Here is a 17,742-nt window from a genome sequence, read left to right as displayed (position 1 = left end):
AATGACAAGAAAGAGAGGAAAGAGCAGAACTACATCGAATGAACAGATATTTATCCATTATATAGTGTCAGTTAGAGGGAGGGACAACATAATGGCAGGGGACAGAGCAGTATGGAGACCATTTGTTAATTACATCCCTCCCTCCCCTACAGGATTATGAGTGTCAGGGACTAAGATTATTATTATTATTATTATAGATATAATAATAATAATGTCTAATCCCTGACACTCAATCCTGTAGGGGAGGGGCGGGGGGTCATGAACAAATGGTCTCAATAGATAGTCAACGGCCATACCACGTTGAGTACACCGCTTCCCGTCCGATCAGCGAAGTTAAGCAACGTTGGGTCTGGTTAGTACTTGGATGGGTGGCCGCCTGGGAACACCAGATGCTGTTGGCATCCCTACGTGTCAAGTGGGGTTGGTGGAGGATTAGTGCCCCTCCCTGTAAAACAATTAACTCTAAGCCCTTGGCCACCCTGTCTGGGATACGTGGCGTCTGGCAATGAATGAATTATTATAGATAGATAGGTAGGTAGATAGTTCCTTTTCTCCCTATAGATTTGCCACTTCTCCCCAAGCCATAGTTCAGTAAAAGTCCATTAATAACAAGACTTCACCGTCAGGAATATTCGCATCCTGGACAGTTCACCGTCATTCTGTACATATACTTATTATTGATTAATTGATACTATAATAACTAATTTTCAGGAGGATGTATCAAAGTCTGTGTTCATTGAATAGCGTAGACCTTGGATATCTTAAGTTGCACTTTTAGACAATAATTAACTTGTTTCTGCCTCGCTGTAGTTGACCTTGAATTATATTCTAGCGTCACCCATAGCTGTCTTCATTAATTTCCATTGGTACTGCAACATCATGGGTATATTTTAAAACGACTTTGAAGAGTCACAAGTATTCAAAAACTAGTGTACTTGCTAAATAAACTGATATGTAAATAAACGACGGGGAATTGTCCATATTTTGACGGCGAATTGTGTTTTTACAATACGTTTATGTTATTATTAACCCTGGACTTACTCTCACTAATTGGATTTATCTGTCTACAACTGCTGTTTGCAACACTACGCATTAATGGTGAGTTAACCCATAACATCTCTTAATTTACCAATTACAGTTTGTGTCTTTAGTGGTACATTATTAAGTAAAACAATTGTGTAATATCGGAAGTAATGTTAATATGTGCCATGTTGTATTATGAATGAATATGATCCATTCGATAAAATTTCATTTTAATCATGAAATTGTCTTAGGGGTCGCACCCAAAAATCCGAAAGTTCTGATAATCCAAATGATTCTTGGTCCACTGCCATTCGGATTAATGGACTTAAAGTAGTTGTCATGACCCCAGGTTTATCTGAAATAGTAACTCAGTGGACTGCAGGCATGAAGTGACCCATCCATTGCAGTCTACCAAATTCCCTTCTGGGAATAAGGAAGTATTTAAGGGACTATAACTAGGGAATTGAGCCAGACAAATGACTAACTGAATCAGGTCGTCTTGAGTCTTGTGTACTAGTAGTTGTAGTAGTCCTGGCTCATCAGAATATTAACCCAGTGGACTGCAGGCTGAGAAACCCTTCTGTTGTCCATTCTCATGTTCGGGGATAGGGATGGGATTGAGAAATGGTAAGATAGTCTGGCAATAGATAGACATAGATAGCACCCCCCTCATCCTAGTAGTGCCACTCTAGCACCTTTACTGTAGGGGTTGATTAAGGTTTGTATTAAATTCCTTCACAGATGAAAGGTTAAATTATCAACAGACCTCAAATTAGCTCCTAAAAATTTGCCATATTTTCAGTGGCTGCCTGTGCTATTCCTGTTGCTGTTCCTGTTGCTGATGATGGGATGACGATGCTGCGATTGATGTTGATGCTGCGATGGGTGACGATGCTGTGATTGATGTCGATGCTGCGATGGGGTTAGTCATGCTGCGATTGATGTCGATGCTGCAATGGGGTTAGTCATGCTGCGATGGGGTTAGTCATGCTGCGATTGATGACGATGCTGCTGTGGGGTTAGTCATTCTGCGATCGATGTCAGTGTTGCGATGGATGACGATGCTGCGATGGGGTTAGTCATGCTGCGATTGATGTCGATGCTGCGATGAGTGACGATGCTGCAGTGGGGTTAGTCATTCTGCGATCGATGTCAGTGTTGCGATGGATGACGATGCTGCAATGGGGTTAGTCATGCTGCGATTGATGTTGATGCTGTGATGTGTGACGATGCTGGCTTTTTACACAGTGGCCTCAAACCTCTGGGGAAATACCTCTGACTGTCATGTTGAGGTTACCCTAGGCCATCAAACTTCAAATATTATCTACTACTACTACTACAGGTACAACTACCCTTCAGAAATGTGAGTTAGACCATTTTTAGTTCGTTCACCTTGACTTGGCAGAAATAAAAATCTTTGGCATCCTAATTCCTATAGATCAGAAGCAGAGTAAGACAAGGATAGCAATACTGTGACTCTGCATCCTTCCCAAATCACTTTCAAGTCAAGCTGAGGTGGACAGAGTATATTAACAGTTGCTTCCCTTCTTACAAAATTTTTATTGAAAATTCCTCACCCCATCCTTGTGTGGGAAGATGAGGCAGGGCTGATGATGATGATGATGATGATAATGCGGCGCCTAATGATGATGATAATGCCGTATAATGATATGCCTAATGATGATATTTGTGCTGAAAGGCAGTGCTAGGCTCCATAACTAGATCATTCCACCACTAGGGTATGCAGTGCCAGTTAACTTACTCTCGGAACAGATTTTACTTACTAGCGAATCAATAACGATGATTATGACGATGGCAGCGATGATGATAGGATAGGGTGCTGCAGTGCCAGGAGTCAATCCCTGGCACTATGAGGCTGTTAGCTTAAGAAAAATACTAACAACAAGGATTAACAAAAAGTCTTTAATGTTAACAATAATAGTTCGTAGCTCCGATGTTTGTAAGTGGGGGAGCAACTGTCTTGATTCACCTAACACCAGATGCTTCTATTCAACTGAGAGTGATGCTTGGAGGTCTAAGGATAATAATGAGCTTTATTTTTAATGTACTATTTATTGATATTAGTCTATGCTCAATTGCCATACCATTTTCTTCCAACCACCATTTTTTTTTTTTTTTTTTTATGTAGCTCAGTGGTAGAATAACACAATACTACAGGTCTACTTAACCATTGCACTTCTTCATGACTAGCATTCTACTTGCAAAACTGTTGCTCAGATGCTTATTTTATGCCAGATTAGAGTGACAGGAGTGTAGTATGCAAATTCCCCAGGTATACCAGTAGTGGATAGGTTTGAATCCTTTCCATTGCATTTCTTCATGATTAGCAAGTCTCCTTGCTAAGCTGTTGCCTTAGCATTATTTCAAGTTGATAGATAGATAGATAGACAAGTACACAAATAGACATGGATAGTAGACTACACTGAGATAGATAGATAGAATAGATAGATAGACAGACATTACACATACACATAGATAGATTGCTAGATAGACGAAGACACACATAGATAAACATTACAGATACGCATAGACAGCAGATAGATTGCAAGATAAGTGTTTGCTGGATAGATAGATTGCAAGAATTTTGAGATAGGCAGAAAGGTTCCCCAGTAATGCCTTTGCCTGCTATAGTACAGTGTCTCTCTAAGTTGAACAGTGTCTGGTGTTAGGTCAGTGAAAGTGGCTTGGCTTCTTTGTTGCTGGGGTGATTTGCTAACTTCATTTCTTAGCAAGCCTCCTGTGCCACCTAAAAGACACCCCAGTGAATTATGCCCTTGATTATTATTATTATTATTATTATTATTATTATTATTGTTGTTATTATTATTATTATTATTGTTGTTATTATTATTATTATTGTTGTTATTATTATTATTATTGTTATTATTTTTATTAAGGTATATTATTAGATGTGCAGTGGACAGATTTTTATAGCCTAGTTTGGCCAGTTGTTTCAATTCAAACACTTCAAATGAGCAAACTGGATTAATATAATGGATTAGCAAAGTGGATTAATTTAACGAATTAGCATACTGGATTAATTTAACGGATTAGCAAAGTGGATTAATTTAACGAATTAGCATACTGGATTAATTTAACGGATTAGCATACTGGATTAATTTAAGGGATTAGCATACTGGATTAATTTAACAGATTAGCATACTGGATTAGTATATTGTACGGGCTGTAAATGAACGAAAAGACTGCATCATTAAACTTTGAAATTTTTTTTGCTGAATTAATTGCTATTTTACTGTCGTGTAGCGCGGCCCCAGGTCCCTTTGCTACTAGTGGGGTTTTCGGGGATTGGGGAGTGCGTGGGTGGGTGGGTAATTACTTTAACAGTACACACAACCCAGCATTGTGTGCCATGATGTATATCGGTTACAACATCGGTATGTGGGGGCTCTGGAGTTCTAATTTTTGATAAAGAGAAGGGGTCTTCATTGCATATGTTGGAAGGATAAGTGGCACACAGGTGGAGGATTATATCAGCAAACATGCACGCAGCCCTTGCTTGTAATAACCACGTTGTGCCCGTACAGTAAGGGGGCGGAATGCTCTATGAGGGGGTTGTGTTGATGGTTCTTTTGTTCCTTTATTTTTACGGCCTAGGCAATGCTTCAGGGATTGGGCATACGCTCTTAAGTGGATAGTGCAAGCCGGACGCTGCACACTTTGGTCACATCTATGAGATGCTGGATCACACATTCACAGCCACCCAGTCATTCACCAATTCTTTGTTTCCCCTTTGTGCAAGAGGCCTGGGACTAGCTACTGACTGATGTAATACCTTATGGGGCCACATCCAGTTGAAATTCCTTAACTCCTTACACCCCCATGTGTCTGTCTGGTTGTATGTTACCACTAAGTGTGGTAACTTATATCCTGGGTAGCAAGAAGCCACTTGGCTTGTCACTCAGTGTAGTCACCTGATGTCCACCTTGATTAGTAGTCATATCAAAGAACCAGTTTCATTACATCCTGCTGTCAGGTCTGAAAGAAGACATCTTTGCTTGATTCAAGCAAAGCTTCTAAGGTTATAGACAACCGGCCAGCCGTACGCTGTCATAGGCTATGAAAAACAGTCCTGTGCTTGAGCACAAGTATGTAGACACTTCCCTTCCGCCTGTAGCAATGGAAGGTTTTGTGTTAAGTATTTGGTAATGACTACACACCAAAGTTACCATTCTTTCATAGTCCACCATTCTCCTTTGGGGGATTGTAAAGGAACAGAAGGCTGGTAGTTTAACCCATCAGCATCAGTATCTGATCATTGACATATGAAGGTGTCTGTTCCAAGCAGCAGTAAAATGAGTAGAAGGAATGCTACTCGCTGGTCAAATAAGGAAGAGTGATAAAATGAAATACAAGTTAGTGCTGGTAGAGTATTGTTGGCATACTTTTGCACATGCCTGTACATCACAAACAGATGCATTAAGTCCTGGTTATATGCCACAGATGCTAAAAAATACAGGGTGGTTCATATGTAACACGTCTGATGCCATGTGTTTTGTTCTTGACCTTGCACCATACCTTACCCCTTCCTTAGGTGGGAAGAAGAGGTTAGCACGGTGATGATGGTGATGATTACAATGATGAGTATAATAATAATGACTCTGATGTTGATTATTATGATGATAACTGATGTGATGTAGGCTCAGTCAGCATAACCGTCTCTACCCTGCAGCATATTCTGTTTCCTAGTAACCCTATCATATTTGACAGTGACTGATTTATTTTTTATCAAGTAATTAAATATCTTCCCTTGCCTTTGCTTCAGTAATTGCTTAAAGTTCATTCATTTTAAGTAAGCAGATATTTTTGTCCTGTGTTTTTTATCTATCTATTGCCAGACACTTCAATCCCACAAAGGGTAGCCACAAATAAATTGCCTCCATGTTGCTCGGTCTTCTGCCATTTGACTGCCGTCTCTCTAACTCATACCTCCCTCCCTCATATATCTCTCCACTCCAGCCTTCCATCCCATTCTTGGTCTTACCCTCCTGCTCTCCCCCTACACCTCACTCACACTCTTCTAGTCAGTCTCTCATTCTCCATCCTCTCTATATTGCCAAACTATCTCTTAAGTATTTCCCCAAACAGCACCACAATGCTTCTTTACTTCCTCATTTGTCTGTCTGTCTCTCCATAAAACTCCACACACTCCTCACTTCATTTCCACAACTCTCACTCTTGACTTGTGTCCTTCCAGCAGGGTCCAGGCTTCAATTCCATGCTCTCTTCACCCCCCGCCCTCATATATCTCTCCACTTCATCCTTCCATCTCATCGTTGGTGTCCTCCTCCACCTCACTCACATACACTTCTAGTCAGTCTCTCATTCTCCATCCTCTACATGGCCAAACCGTCGCAAAGTATTTTCTCAACACTTTACTTCCTTATTTGTCTGTCTGTCTCCACACTTCTCAGTTCACTTCCCTGCTTACTTCCCTACTCCTTATCACTGCTTTCAATGATCCAGCAACCTTTCTACCCTGCTGTACCCTATCAAGCACTTCCATCCCTACGCATCACACCACTCAAGTATTTGGATGCACTCTCATTCACCATTTCCTCACCATTCAATCTCAGTGTGTGTGCTGTGACTTCATATCCCTCAGAGACCATAACTTTACTTGTATCTACATTCACTTTTAATTTCCGTTTCCTACATACACCCCCAAACTCCTTCACCAAGCCTTGCATTTCTTACATACACCCCCAAACTCAGTCACCAAACTTTGCATTTCTTACACACACACCCTAACTCCTTCACCAAGCCTTGCATTTCTTACATACACCCCCTAACTCCTTCACCAAGCCTTGCATTTCTTACATACACCCCCAAACTCCTTCACCAAGCCTTGCATTTCTTACATACACCCCCTAACTCAGTCACCAATCCTTTCAGTTCACATTCCTCCTCACTTTATAGTATTATCAGCAAGCAACAGTTCAGGGAGTTTCCACACCTTACCCTTTCTCATTAGACACCAATTTATTCACATCCCTTCTCATTATTTCTCTTATAGCTCCATCCATATACAAATTGAATAACCACAGAGACATGACACACGCAAAAAAATGACACCAATAAACATGACACCGAGGCATGACACAAAAACATGACACAAGGAGACATAAGATTTTTGTCCTTATACAGATTCATTTTCCATACCTCACTGGCAGAACAAGATAGCACTGTGGCCTAACATCCTTTCCATTGCACTTCTTCATGACTAGCACCATATTAGAGCCTTGTTTCAACTAGCATTGACATAGGAGAGATGGTACAGTCATTTAATCCGCAGTAAACAGAGCGTACTTGAGTAAAGCCGTCAAAATACCAGCATCCCCCATCCCAGCAGACTGAGCCAACAACACACCTGATATATGTGGACAGCCATGTATTGCGTTTCAGTAAATTGTGGGCTGCTGTTGTGGTACTGTATTCCTCTATAGTAGTGCTGTAACCAAACCACATCTCTGAACTGATATAGCGTCAGTTTCACCAATGTTACCGTTACAGTATTTCCTCCCTGACTAAATCAAACAGTGTCAGTTGTTTGTAGCTTATCTGTGTGTGCTAATCAACTGGCTTCTTGAATGAGATGTTAAATGAGCTGTGAAATTTTGCCAAGGATATATGCATGTCATTTTCCATAGTAGACTCCTGAAAGATGCACACACACGTCTGAAAAAGATTATTAGAGGATAATCAATGTTTTAAGGAGAATTTTGATGCTGAATTCATTTCCAAAAGCTCATATTGCTTCCTTTCATTCATTAAATTCCAGTATTTAGTTTCTCAAGCACTGACTCTGATTCATAGTAGTTAAAGTGAACCAGGGACTACCACAACAGCAGGTATTATCAGCCCAAAAGATCATAAATAAATGTGGCAAATAAAAGGACTCTGCAAAAAGCCATAGTGCTTTTTTACCAAACAACAAAAATTTGTATTTTGCATATATTATCTTTCCTGAAGTATTTATATTGGTTATTATATTTGTATGCCTATTTTTATGTCCCATTTTCTTGGTATATTTGCATTATTATTATTATTATTGCCATGTCTATTTTCTTGTTATATTTGCATTATTATTGCCATGTTATAGTGATGTACTGCACAGTCTGCCACAGGAAAAATTATGCTGAAAAAAAATATGCATGTATAGTCCTTGTTTGGAAGATCTGAATTGGCTTCAGGTCAACTTTTGAACTGTCATCATTAGTCTGTATTTCCCCCTTCCTATAACCTCCAGTCTTTTAAACACAGTGTGTGGAGGAAGCGCAGAATTAATGGATTTTTATTTTGGCTCGCTTTTGTGTATTATTTCTTGCAGTCTTCATTTTCTCCTCTGCATTAAAAAAGAAAATATATATATATATATATATATATATTGCCCTAAATAGCACTGAGAATATATAACTAACAAGCATCCTTCGTTAACGTCACATTGATGTCAGAGATTAACGAGCAAGAGTTGTTTCCCTTTGTTTATATCCAAGAAAAACAGTTATTCTGAGTTGACCCCCATCATTAAGCATCCCCGGTTGATTCCCCTCATTGATGTCAGAGGTTAATGAGTTGTCTCCCTTCCTCTATACAAACATACATCGTTCTCATAGTTTACGTTTGACGAGGGTGGTGAGAGAGTGTGTCAGTGGAGAGAAGGCCACCAAGCTAGTCAGCTTACACTATATTCTGTGTTACTGCAGTTTGTTTTCTCTTCCGTCAGTTAAAGGAAAAAGAGCAACGCTTCGTTTTATTACTGCCACATTAATGCTGTATACAGTATATATCCTTTTTCTGTGGCCGTTATACAAACATACATCGTTTTTATAGTTTACGTTTTTGTTAATACTGTATATATATATATTTTTTCCTGTGGCTGACTGTATGATTGTTTAAATAGTGATGTGGGGGTGTTTTTTCGTGCCTTTTTCTTTCTATTGATTAATTCTATAGTCAGTTTGCCTTCACCTGACAGAGATTCATAACCTCTAGCTTGGATTACGGCCAAGTATTTGAATAGTAACCAAGGAGACTCGTCCCAACTTCATCACTAAGGCTATTCAAATTTTATGTAGCCACAGATTCATAACCTCATAGCATGGATTATGGCCAAGTGTAGTCAGACTGGAGAGTTAATTTGACTAGTAACCAAGGAGACTCATCACTAAGACTTATTGAATTTTATAGACAAGTGATTTAGTACTGAAGTTATGAAAGTTGCCTAGTTTTGTCAGATGAAGACAAACTGACTATAGCTATGTGTGTTTATATGTTTTATTTCTTGTGTAATACTGTATGTGCATTACTGGGTACTGTACATGTCCATTCGTACCTGTAATTCGTGTGGGAAGGTGTGCCATAGTCTTGTAATCTTCAGCTGTGTTAAACTGTAAAATGATTGTGCTGCCGTAGTGCCCTGTCATTCCCAAATATTATGTGAGTTTCAAATCACTTAATGTAATACAAATACCCTCTTCGGGTTCAAAATCTGCCACATATATACATATTTTTAAGCTTGTGAAAGAACTGATTTGCCGGTCATGTCCCTTGCTAAGTTCTGTTGGTTCAAGATAGCTCAGAAATCTGCATCAATATATTCCATCCATCCATCCATCATCCAGTCCTATGTTGCCCCATGATGAGTGTAGGAACCTGGGGGCAAGTTGGTCCTGACATTTAAGATAAGAAAAGTTGAGTATTTTATGTAGGTAGCAGTATTAGGCAGAACATAATTTATAAAGCTAAGGTTTGTAACAGCACAGGACATTGTTTACATATTTTAAGAGTTCGTATCATCAGGAAGGCTAGGATTCCCACAGCGGTTCTTTGCTTATGCTGTTGATATTTCTCGTGTTTTGTTGTTTTTTCTTGGTTTGTGGATGTTCTTAGGTGTTTGTGGTGGTGTTGGTGTCTGGCAGGGTTGGTTGTGGTGGTTTGTGTGTGTGTGAGAGAGAGAGAGAGAGGTATGTAAATGACAGTGGTTTAATGTCAGTGTTGGAGTGAGCAGTGTGTGTGTGTGTGTGTGTGTGTGTGTGTGTGTGTGTGTGTGTGTGTGTGTGTGTGTGTGTGAGAGAGAGAGAGAGAGAGAAGATTTTGAGATTTGAATGGTGAGTGAATGAGTGTCAGCCATTTCCTTGGGCATGCAGTTGGCTAGTTTCTCCCTCAATTGGGTTTCCTCTTTGCTTTATGGGCCCTGTACATTTCACCCATATGTAAAAATAAATAAATAAGTATATAAATAAAAAAAAATGAAGTGGGTGGTGGTTGAAAAAGAAAGAAAAAAATGGTTACGATGATGATTGAAAAAGAATTGGGTACGATGATGATGATGATGATAGTGATGACGATGATGTTAATATTCGACCTTACTGGGCATGGTACTGTTATTTCCCCCATTTTAAAGCTTGCTCATTCTTTGTTCCTTATTCCTACCTCAAGTACTTCTGTCTGGAAATAAAATTGAGAGAGAGAGGGAGGGAGAGAGAGAGAGAACCATGCCCTAGTGCTAAAAATCATTGCAGCTCTCTCACCCTCCCATCACCTGTACTGACACTCTCTCCTCCACCTTCCCTTCAAGCATAAAAATAGACTCTTATATTTTATTGCATTGTTAATTGATGATAAACCTGTTGGATCAAGATTATGCTGTTTTGAAGAATATTTGCCACATATCAGTAAATCTTGGCTTGTAATCCCACTTACTACAGAAATCCTGGCCGCCCAAAAAGATGTGTATTGAAGGATTGTCTGTTATGGTAGTGTGGTGAGTGTTGTGTGGGACTGAGGTACATGTGGTGAGTGTTTTGTGGTAGTGTGGTGTGATTGTGTGGTACATGTGCGTGGTGCAGTAGTGTGGTACGTGTGGTGTGGTGTGGTTGGAGGCATTACACTGTGGGCATAGTGCATTGTCTGTGAGGTGCTTTAGGCGTTGGTACTGAAGTAGACAAAGATGATGACTGTGTTGGAGTCTGGCTACACTCCTTTCACTCTAACTTGGCACAGATTTTCATGTCTTTGCAGCTTTTTTTCACGTAGCACAGTGGCAGAAAAAGAAAATATAACAAACCTTCATTCTTTCCATAGCATATCTCCTTGGCAAGCATCATATTTTAGTGCAACTGTATTCTTAATCTCAGCATCCATGAGAGAGCATATGCCATTTTTAAACCAAGTTGGAGAGAGAGAGTAGAGGTGTAATTGTGTTTCTCTGGGCATGGTTGTAGTCTGAAGGATGGGTGTATTGTCATAGTTTTTGAAGGCTTCTGTTATATATCTAGGTAGTAGCCATGTACTGTCAGAAATAGTAGAAATAAAGTTAAGTAAAAAAATCTATCTATCTATCTATTGCCAGACGCCTCAATCCCGTTTGGGGTGGCCACAAACATATCGCCTCCAAGTCGCCCTGTCCCCCGCCATTTCACTCCCCTGCTCCCAACTCACACCCCCCTCTCTCATATACCTCTCCACCTCATCCTCGGCCTCCCCCTCCCTCTTTCCCCCTCCACCTCACTCACATACACTCTCTTCGTCAGTCTTTGACCCTCCATCCTCTCCACATGGCCAAACCACCTCAGTGTGTTCCTCATATCGCTTCCTATCACATCCACATCAACACCACAACGCTCCTTTATATCCTCATTCGTCAGCCTGTCTCTCCATGTGACTCCACAGGCTCCTCTTAAATAACTCATTTCCACGGCTCTCACTCTTGACTTGTGTCCTTCCAACAACGTCCAAGCTTCACTTCCGTACGTTAGAGTTGGTATCACAATACTGTCATGTAGTAACTTTTTCACTTCCATGCTCACTTCCCTGTTTCTTATCACTGCTTTCAAGGAACCAGCAACCTTTCTTCCCTGCTGTACCCTTTCAAGCACTTCACCCTCCAAACCTAAAAAGTAAAAAAATAAAAATAAATAAAGTGGTTGATGGCCACAGCCACTGGTGGTACTGCACTTGGCTACCTGTATTGCAGATGGTCGGAGCCGGTGACCTGTACTGTGAAATTCCATATGCTTTTCACAGCACAGTTCCGTTGGAATGGGGGCCGTTTTATGGGGGTAGGGAAAGAATATGTATCTTGTGAAATTTAGTGTTGGGTATAGGATGGGAAGAGATGTTTTTGAAGCACTGTGTGTAGTGTAGGTTTTGAAGCCATTCTTTCCATAGCGTTCCTCATAACCAGCATCACATTTTAGTGCCTATATACTCTATTCTTACAACTCAGCATCCATGAGAGAGCACATGACATTTTTAGACCAAGTTAGAGTAAAGAGAGGGAGAGAGAGAGTATAGGTATATTCATGTTTCTCTGGGTAGGGTTGTTTTTGAAGGGTGTGTGTCTGGTGATGGTTTGTGAAGGTTCCTGTTTGGCTGGAGGTGTTTGGATGGCTGTAGTGGCCTTGTAGGTCTAAGTAGTGACTATGTTCAGTCTGAAATAATAAAAATAAAGTATATATTTAAAAAAAAGTGGATGGTGACCACAGCTATTGGCGGAATGCACGTACTGGTAGTGCGATGATCGGAGCCAATGACCTGTACTGTGAAATTCCATATGCCTTTCACAGCACAGTTCCTTCAGAATGGGGGTCGTTTTAGGGGGAAGAAAAAATATATCATATCTATCTTTGTGGAGTTTAGTGTTGGGTGTAGGATGAGAACAGATGTTTTTGAAGCACTGGTGTAAGTTTTGAATGGGTGTAGTTGCCGGGTAGTGACTATACACAGTTGCTAAAACAAGTATCTGTGCAGGAGAGTGTTTCCAAACTAGTAAATGTAACAAGTGATATCTCAGAAGGGTTGACATGCATGATCTCACCCAGCTCTGTTTAGTGTTGCCATAGAAGAACAGTGTTATATTTGATTACTGTCTATCAGTATAGGGAGACAGTTCTAGCTAATATTTGGCTTATATAGTCTATGTATAGCCAGATGGCTTAATCACGTAAGGGGTGGTCGTTTGTCTTTGAGTTGGTAATTTTACGGGGAGAGGCACTAACCCTCTGCCAACCCACTTGTTGACACATAGGGAACACGTATGGGTTGGTTATATGGTTACCACCCATCTTTGTAAATGATCCTGGCAAACGAGAAACCATTTGGCTTGTCAGTCAGTGCAAAGCCACCTGAAAAGTAAAGAAGAGTAATAAAAGTGACAGAATGGACTTAAATGGCCCTGGACTTAGGGCATACAAATTGCCTTGACAGTGAATGCCACAGAATCATAAACAACCTGATTAAAAAAACATCCCACTGAAGGTTATGAGCTCGTGGCAGTATCACATTTCACAGAATTAACACTTATTGTGGAGGCCTTATTAATACAAGAAGAAATTGTACACACACACAATACCTATACTGTTTAGAGACATTGGTTACTATTTATTGAAGGATATAAGCCACAAGCGAAATGGATTGTTGTGCTTTAACAAATTGTAAAATATAGTAGTGTGAATAATATCATAAAGCTGTTTACAATATTACAAGCTTGATGGCCAGGAAATTGTCACCATAAATCTCCAGTCTTAAGGCAGTGTGTCCAGGCATCTTGAACACATCTTGAATTTGGCTCTCGGTTATATTTTTATATTTCTTGGAGGGAACAATCATGCAGGTTTCTGGCATTCAGTTCCTTCTTCCTTGCATAAAAAGAAAAAAAAAAACTCATGTAGTATGCACAGATACTCGTTTTAGCTGCTCTACAGTATGGAGTATGTTTGTAAGTCAAGTTTAAAAGAATATATTAAAAAGATGGTTGATCACTGTCATTGGCGGATGGTTGGGGCTGGTGACCTGTGTTGTGAAATAAAATGCTTCTCACAATACAGTCCCTTTTGGATGGAGGTCGTTTAGGTAGGGGAAAAAATTGTGTGAGGTGCAGTGTTAGTTAAAGAAGAGGAAGGTTGTAGTAGAGGAAGAAGAGGGAAGTGTAGTGTTAGAGGAGGAAGAGGGAAGTGTAGTGTTGGGCAGAGGAGGAAGAGGGATGTTGTTGAGGCAGTGCATGTAGTGTTGTGGGTTTTGAATGGCTGTTGTGGCCAGGCTTTCAATATGTGCAGGATTGAATATTTATAGGCAAAAAATGAGCAAAATAAAACACACAAAAAAGCATGATGATATTCATATACATTTCGTAACAGTTTCATTTGGATGGGGGTCGCCTGTGTAATTAATTTGGAGCGGTGATTAAGTGAGAGGTCTGGTACAACTTCCTTGGTGGTTTGAATGGCCACAATGCATTTATTTTCCTCTGACAGTGTAGAGTCAGATTGGAGGGTCACTTTAACTAGTAACCAAGGAGACTCATTCCTATCTCATAACTCAGGTTCACTTTGTTTCATGGGATTGGTCCAGTTCTGTCTGACGAAAATGAAGTAACCTATTGTGAAGAGGTACATAGTGAGGCCGGGGGGAGGAGGCAGCCTCGTAAGTCTGTGTGGAGGCCTTGGTGGGGTGTGGTGGTGGTTTACGATGCTTGTGTGTTCGTGGATTGAGAGTCCTATGGGTGTCCTCTTGTATATTGAGAGTCCTATGGGTGTCCTCTTGTATATTGAGAGTCCTATGGGTGTCCTCTTGTATATTGAGAGTCCTGTGGGTGTCCTCTTGTGTATTGAGAGTCCTATGGGTATCCTCTTGTGTATTGAGAGTCCTATGGGTGTCCTGTGTCTGTATTTTTAGCCACGAGGGACCATTTGCATTGAGAACACCAGCTTGTATTGCATTGCTCTGATGGAGTAAGATAATTATGAACTAGAGAAAATTATGTGTAGTTAGACATGTGAGGTAAAGTTAGGATTCCAGAGGTTGTTATGATTTAGTGAGTGAGTATCTGACCCTTTTCACTGGACATGGTCTGGTTCTGTTAGTGCCACCCCATGGAGGTATCTCCCCAGCACCACATTTTTGTAACAGCTGAGTACGGAAAGTGAGAAGTGTGAACATCAAGGGTAGGGTTGCGAGAGGCAGACTGAAAGAGAGAAGGGGGGAGTGGGCATACACTGTGACCTCAGGGATAAGAGACTGAATAGGGAGGCTGCCAGAGATTGAGCAGCACTGAGAGCCGCTATTAGGTGACCAAGGGCAGTGCATGCATGTTGGAGCCTTTATAAACAGTACGAAAATACCTGGCCTTTGGTTCCTTCTTTCTTAAAAAAAAAAAAAGAAAATGCTTCAACACTACCATTGTGCTCTCTGAATATTAAGATTTTTGCAGCACCTCAATATACTGTATATATGCGTAGGACTGAAATATATTAAAGACACATTCATCGGAGATCCAGTGGCACATTTTCCACACTATTACAAACTGACTATGTGTAAATTGTGAGTTTCGTTTGTGTATAATGCCAACAAAAAGTAATTCCTCATTTAATAATTGAGATATATTCCCGTAAATTGCTGATAGATGAACATTGCTTTAAGTTAGGGTTAGGGTCCAGCAAGAGGAACGTTTTCTGAAGTATTTAAGTATCGTATTCAAAACAACTAAATATCAAGATTTGTAGTAGTGTTAAATTTAAGTTAATAATATTTTTAGATGAATTTAAGCTTGATCTTTCACAGCACACTTCTTTGAGATTAATTAAGAAATACATTATATATGTGAAAAGTGTTTGTATTTTGACTGACCGATTAAGAGAGAAACTGTGCTTAGTGAAAGTATCGTAAAGGAGGAAGTACTGATATGGGTTTGCCTGAGGTATTATTATTATTATCATTATTATTAATCTAACACGCAGTTTCTGAAGCTTAGTGATACCTATTGTTGGCTTTTTACTGCAAATGAAAACGAATATGAGTGTTGTTCTCTGTGTTTTTGTATTTATGTGTATTTTCATGTATTAGGCTTCCTCCTCCCATCTCCTCCCTCTTCTTCTCCTCCTCTTCCTATTCTTCCTTCCTCCTTCTCTCCTCTTCTTCCTTCCTCCTGCTTCTCCCTCCTTCTCTCCTTACCACCCTGCAAGCCACCCTACCACCACCACCACCCTCCAACCCACCCTACCACCACCACCACCACCCTGCATCCCACCCTACCACCACTCTGCATCCCACCCTACCACCACTCTGCATCCCACCCTACCACCACTCTGCATCCCACCCTACCACCACTATGCATCCCACCCTACCACCACCACCACCACCACCCTGGAACCCACCCTACCACCACCACCACCACCACCCTGCCACCACCACCACCACCCTGCATCCCACCCTACCACCACCACTACCCTGCATCCCACCCTACCACCACCACCACCACCACCACCACCACCCTGCATCCCACCCTACCACCACCACCACCACCCTGCATCCCACCCTACCACCACCACCACCACCACCCTGCATCCCACCCTACCACCACCACCACCACCACCCTGCATCCCACCCTACCACCACCACCACCACCACCCTGCATCCCACCCTACCACCACCACCACCACCACCCTGCATCCCACCCTACCACCACCACCACCACCCTGCATCCCACCCTACCACCACCACCACCCTGCATCCCACCCTACCACCACCACCACCACCACCACCCTGCATCCCACCCTACCACCACCACCACCACCACCCTGCATCCCACCCTACCACCACCACCACCACCACCACCACCACCACCCTGCATCCCACCCTACCACCACCACCCTGCATCCCACCCTACCACCACCACCACCCTGCATCCCTGTCCTGCCCTGGAATCTCAGCTATGTTCTGCTGTTCTTGCCTTGCTTTATCCTGTCCTGCCATACTCACCTCTATCTGCCTTGTCCACCTCCCTTGCTTTGCCTCTTGTGTAATTATCATCCTCTTTTATATATTTCATTATTTGTATTGCCAACGGCCATACCACGTTGAGTACACCGCTTCCCGTCCGATCAGCGAAGTTAAGCAACGTTGGGTCTGGTTAGTACTTGGATGGGTGACCGCCTGGGAACACCAGATGCTGTTGGCATCCCTACGTGTCATGTGGGGTTGGTGGAGGATTAGTGCCCCTCCCTGTAAAACAATTAACTCTAAGCCCTTGGCCACCCTGTCTGGGATACATGGCGTCTGGCAATGAATGAAAAAAAATGAATGTATTGTCATGTTTTGTCTCAATTTTTCTAAGTTGATAAAGTGTCAGTTCAGATTTTGTCAAAAATTTTTGTAAGTCCAAAAACTTTTTAGTGCATTTTTTTTTTTCATCACTTGGCTTCTCTATATATGTTGTACAAATTGATCTCTCCATAGTATATGTACAAAATGTGGACTTTGAAAAAATATCAGAGTAATACCAGTACATATATAAATAGTACGAAGTGATCTTCCTACTATTCATATATGTCTTGGTATTACTTTGATATTTTTTCAAAGTCCACATTTCAATATATATGTACAAAAAATATATATATGTAAGGAAAAGGTATATGGTAAAGACATTGTAATAAGACATGTGTTTTATTTCCACAGTGTGTATACAAGAGTGGAGAAGTTGCAAAAAAAAAAAACCTATCTCGATAAATCGGCCAGAGAAATACGGACTGGTAACCCAAGAGGTGAGGGTTGCCAGTCCGTATTTTCGTGGCCGATTTATCGAGATAGGTTCTGTGCCCCTGACTTTTATGCTTCCAAGAGCGTCCCCTTCTCACCACCTGTTAGATGCCATGTCTTGTATTGCTCTGCCCAGCTAAAGCC

At 41.2% G+C, this 17,742-nt stretch overlaps 2 non-coding genes across 2 annotated transcripts; both read left to right on the top strand.

The window, feature by feature from the left end:
• The first annotated feature begins 282 nt into the window (after window positions 1-282).
• LOC145396284 (5S ribosomal RNA) lies at window positions 283-401 on the top strand. Its single transcript, XR_013896761.1, has one exon. It is a non-coding gene; the product is annotated as a 5S ribosomal RNA (ribosomal RNA).
• Window positions 402-16,901: 16,500 nt separating this feature from the next.
• Window positions 16,902-17,020, top strand: LOC145396252 (5S ribosomal RNA). Its single transcript, XR_013896745.1, has one exon. It is a non-coding gene; the product is annotated as a 5S ribosomal RNA (ribosomal RNA).
• Window positions 17,021-17,742: the final 722 nt, after the last annotated feature.

The sequence above is a fragment of the Coenobita brevimanus genome, chromosome 35 (assembly GCF_032717465.1).
Source record: "Coenobita brevimanus isolate Jiangsu-jjx chromosome 35, ASM3271746v2, whole genome shotgun sequence".
In the NCBI taxonomy this organism is placed as follows: Eukaryota; Metazoa; Arthropoda; class Malacostraca; order Decapoda; family Coenobitidae; genus Coenobita; species Coenobita brevimanus.
Note: the sequence above shows the minus strand (reverse complement) of the source record. Positions and strands in the feature narration are given on the sequence as shown.